This window comes from Rattus norvegicus, chromosome 1 (genome assembly GCF_036323735.1).
Source record: "Rattus norvegicus strain BN/NHsdMcwi chromosome 1, GRCr8, whole genome shotgun sequence".
Classification (NCBI taxonomy): Eukaryota; Metazoa; Chordata; class Mammalia; order Rodentia; family Muridae; genus Rattus; species Rattus norvegicus.
The window spans coordinates 252,360,615-252,365,511 of record NC_086019.1 but is presented as its reverse complement, the minus strand read 5'-3'; the positions used below and the strand labels follow the sequence as shown (position 1 = coordinate 252,365,511).

Sequence of the window (4,897 nt, the reverse complement as noted above, 5' to 3'; positions counted from 1 at the left end):
TGCTTGCTTCTCTGCATCGCCTCCCAGATCTTCAACTGACATCACCACTCCTAACCCAGTCATTGGGGATTAGTTCTAGTGCTTCGAATCAATCTGATCCCCCAAACCAGGAATCTGCATGTTCAACCGCTGAAGGGCCTTGTCCCCAATTGGGTTTTGATCATCAATAAAGAGCCAATGGTCAATGGCCAGGCAGGCAGACTGAGGTGATACCTTTGGATTTGGGCAGGCTACAAACTGGAAGGAGGAGGAATCGCCATGATTCAGAGGGAGACAGATCAGATTTAGAGCTGCAGAAGGAAAGTCACCTGAAATGTAGGTGAGAAGGGATTCGGTTCCTGGAAGGCTTGACCAGAAGCATCTTGGATAGCAAAGACAAGGGAGCTGCCCAGAAGGAGCCAGGGCAACAAAGATAAAATGTAGAACTAGAGGGCTTTAAGCCTGCATTACAGGAGGGAATTATATACTAGCCACAGGGAGGATTAGAACTGCCCAGCCTTTGAACTAGTGAAGGCATTTAACTGGTGTGTGTTAGTGTGTGTGTGTGTGTGTGTGTGTGTGTGTCTTTCATTCTGGAATACATTTAAGTCCTGAGTGGGTGTGCACATGCGACTTCTGGGAACCAGAGAGGTTTAGCCCATTATGGCTACACCCAAATGACACTTTGATTGTCTTTTTTTTTTTAAAGATTTATTCACTTATTATATATAAGTACACTGTAGCTGTCTTCAGACACCAGAAGAGGGCATCGGATCTCTTTACAGATGGTTGTGAGCCACCATGTGGTTGCTGGGAATTGAACTCATGACCTCTGGAAGAACAGTCGGGTGCTCTTAACCGCTGAGCCATCTCTCCAGCCCTTGTCTTCTTAAGCCAAATGACTTTCCTTTGTTCAGCAAAATCAAGGACTGCATTTAAAAAAATTAAATAAAGGAATATTTACTACAAAAGTAAGCTAATGCTAAACTAAACTTCTACCAGAATCCAAACCAAAACAAAAAGTGACCCACTTTATCATTGTTGACTGCAGGCCTCCCCTTGTGCCCTCAAGTCCATGCATGAGCAGAAAGCTGCAAATTCTTCCTCCGACATCATCCCTCCTTGGCTTCCGGTAGGTCTGAGGGGTTGGGCAGATCACTGACCTCGGTGGGTAACTCACATCTCTCCAGGACTAAAGTGGCATCCACCAATCTGGAGCCTAGTGTCCCTGCTCCCTGTGGAGGAGCAGACAGAGAAGAACTTGACAGGAGTTTGATCCTCAAGGTTGCCCTACAAGGCATCCTCAGAGTTGAGAATATGTTCAGATTCCAGTGTCTCACTGGCTGTGGGTTCTCAGGGTAGGCAGGGGAGACTGAGGTCAGAGGCACAGTAGTCCATGAAACCCTGAGGAAGATGTTCTCAATCTGTTGGTTGTGATCCCTTTGGGGGTTGCGTGTCAGATATCCTGCATATCAGATATTTACATTACAGTTCATAATGGTAGCAAACTTACAGTTATGAAGTAGCAACAAAATAGTTATACGGTTGGGGGGGTCACCTCAACATGAGGAGCTCTGCTAAAGGGCACAGCATTAGGAAGGTGAAAGCCACTGCCCTGAGATTCTTGTTTTGTCCTTAATGCCCCCAGAGCATTGTGGCAATGCATCTATTTTACCCACGAGGAAGGCTTTGAACCCATGTCTGTCAGTGTCCTCTGGATCACTGGATCACCTGAGCAAGTGTCCCCTTGTCATCTTGCCCTCAGCAGACTGTGCATTTGTGAAGCCCCTAGAGCTGTAAGCAAATCACTGTCTGAGTTGAATGCATGAATGCAGGTGGTAGTAAAAGGAAAGGAAACGATTTGCACTGCAAGACAGCAAAAGGACGGTGCCAGAGGCTATTAGATTAATTCATTTAGTCACTGGCTAATATTTACCAAGTATTCATAGAGCACCTTGCCTTATTCATGCAGATTCTATCCCTGTGTACACCAAGAGGCAGTGGAGGAGGCAGGGAGGCAGTGAGAAGATGGGAAAATTGTTCTTGAAAAAGTCAGAATTATAATTTTTTTTGTTTTTTTTTTTTTTTTCGGAGCTGGGGACCGAACCCAGGGCCTTGCGCTTCCTAGGTAAGCGCTCTACCACTGAGCTAAATCCCCAGCCCCCAGAATTATAATTTTTAACATCACTTCATCTCTTTCAGGGACTCTTAATCTTTTTTTTTTCTTTTTTCTTTTTTTCGGAGCTGGGGACCGAACCCAGGGCCTTGTGCTTGCTAGGCAAGCACCCTACCACTGAGCCAAATCCCCAACCCCGGGACTCTTTATCTTTAAGCTGGAGTAAAAAGTGTTGCTGAGGCAAAAATGATAGAGCCATGTGAGTTTTAATAAAATTATATTGTGTTGAAAACATTTTTTATCCTCAAATCTTGGTTACCCAGAAACGATGCACAGGTCTCTCAAAGCTAACAACTTTCTTTTTTTTTCTTTTCTTTTCTTTTTTTTTTTTTCGGAGCTGGGGACCAACCCAGGGCCTTGCGCTTGCTAGGCAAGTGCTCTACCACTGAGCTAAATCCCCAACCCCAAAGCTAACAACTTTCTAAAGCCCTGGTAGAGAGGTCAAGGGAAGGCCCACACTGGAGAGTTGCTGTGAGCAGAATGGCGTTCGGAAGAAGATGCCCTGCTCGTGATTGTTGGGCGAGATTCTTGTCTGGAAGGCTTGTGTGCCTTGGCTGGGCCATTCACTTGGATTAAGAGGGGACAAGACCGGTAGAAGTAACAAGGATCGGGGGCTCGTGCTGTGAGCTGTAGGGTTTAACAGCACTGTAGCCGGGAGGGCCTGCTGCAATCAGGGCTGTAGACAGACGGGTGGGAGATAGGGGAAGAAGGGGCGGATCCCAGGGCAAGAGTCCCTCAGCGTGGGCATCTGCAGGTCAAGACAGGTAGGAGAACAGACAGGTTAAAGCAGGTTGGCTCTCAGATGACACAGTGAGAAAGGGCACAGAGAAGCAGCTCTTGCAACAAGTCCTCAAAATTAGTCTTCGAGGAAGAATGACTCTGGGACCTTAGGCCTCTTAGAGCCAAGCTTGAGTCATTAAGAGGACTCCGCTGATACAGAGGGGACTCGCGAAAGCAGTTAGTCAAGCCCCACCCTACATATTGTAATCCCAGGCTGTCACAAGCTGAATGATTTTGGTAAAGTGACTTCTGGTGCTTCTGATGTCAATCGAGGGTGACAGTGACAGGGCTCTCCTCGTTTGAGGATGATTCACGAGCGTGTGGCAGACCACACCTAGGAGTACGGATTATTACTCCACAGGTAGTATCCAGAGCTGCCCGGATTGGTTAGTGAGCTCAAGCCAGAGTCTACTGGTTTAATGTGAAGCATTAAAGGACTCATTAAATCACTTGATCATCCATTGTTGCTGGTAAGATATGCTTAGGTGTTTGGGGACAGAACCTCCGCTTGCAGGGATGACTAATACCTGATGCCGAACGACTCCTTGGTGGACCGGGAGCCAACTTTTCCAGACTTTATCCACCAGCAAAGAGAAGGCTCAGCCTTCGACCCGTCGCATGAGTCCGCGCTCTTGTCTGAGCTTCAGTAAGTGAGATGGCAGAGGAAGCAAGGAGAAGAGTTACATAAGAAATGAAGAAGTGCTGGTTCAGAAAGGTGGGAGAGGCCTTGAAACTTCTCAAGACCACCCACTCCACACAAGACCACCCACTCCACTCAAACAGTAAGAGCAAGCACAGTAATGGCTCGAAGGGCAGGGAGGGAAATAAAGGAGGAAGGGGCGGGGCCAGTGCCGCTAGAAGGGGCAGGGCCAAAAACACCAGTGTGGTTCAACCTCAGCCTTGCTTCTGGTTAGACAGTGTTGTGTTCTCCAGACCGACCTTCAACTCCATGTGCATCTAAGAATGACCTTGACTCTCCTGCCTCTGCCCTGCCTCCCACCACCCAAACGTTATAGGCATGTGCTGCTATATCTAATTAGCTGTTTTTAAACTTGGATGGCCAAGGTGCCTAGGGAAGAGATGAGAACCTCTTCCCTAGATACCCAGGTCTCTGGCTGAAGCTCTTTTCCTCCCACAGTTGCAGCTGATGTCTATTGTGGATCTTTGTGTTGTATAGCTGGTCAACTATAACAAGTTTCCTCCCTAGTCAGTATTTTGCATATCTTTAGTGCTTATTCATGTTACCATCTTTCTTTCTTTGCAACCCATTCTTCTAGTTGAATTGATAAGTCTTTTTACAGCTTTCTTGCACTCAGAGTATAAGATTTTCCCTTAAAATCTCCCTTGTTTCCTTATTTCCACTGTTTCTCTGGCTTCTGCATGTCTGTCCTCCTGTTCAAAGGCAGAAATTCAGGATCCTTCTGGATTCTGGTTCCCCCTTATTGTGTGGATCTGCGATTCCCTTAATACTTTTAGTTCTAGACCTCAGAGTTGAAGAGAGAAGGAATCAAGACATTTGCCTCATAATACACTCCACGAGTCATCTTTCCATGGATGTTTAGAAAGCATAGATTCACTATTTACAGCACAAGGTCCAGGTTCAAATGACCCCCACGCCATGGCAGATTCATCCGATGTTCTTACAGATCTGTGTGCTCTGGCCACAGCCCCCTCCATTCCTCACAGCCCACGGGGACTCTTCCTTATGTGCTTCCTTTGGAATCAGAGACTTCTGGAGCAAACATCTTTCATGTCACAGAGCCCGTCTAGCAATGTGGTGCTTGAACCCCCAAATCCGGGGAGAGAAAAACCAACTACTTGGAAACAGTTTATTTCACTCCATGGCCAAATAACAGACTACATTTGGGGGTTCAAGCACCACATTAGCTGACTCTTCTCAGTGGTAGAAGAAAGCTCATTCCTTTCCTGTCAGGGTCTTAAGAGAAAGGCTTTTTTTTTTTG

General features: G+C 46.7%; 1 long non-coding RNA gene across 1 annotated transcript; it reads right to left on the bottom strand.

Moving 5' to 3' along the window:
* Window positions 1-671: 671 nt before the first annotated feature.
* LOC134485239 (uncharacterized) lies at window positions 672-4,679 on the bottom strand. Its single transcript, XR_010063266.1, has 3 exons — window positions 3,463-4,679; window positions 1,011-1,214; window positions 672-908 (listed from the first exon to the last, which is right to left on the bottom strand). It is a non-coding gene; the product is annotated as an uncharacterized LOC134485239 (long non-coding RNA).
* Window positions 4,680-4,897: the final 218 nt, after the last annotated feature.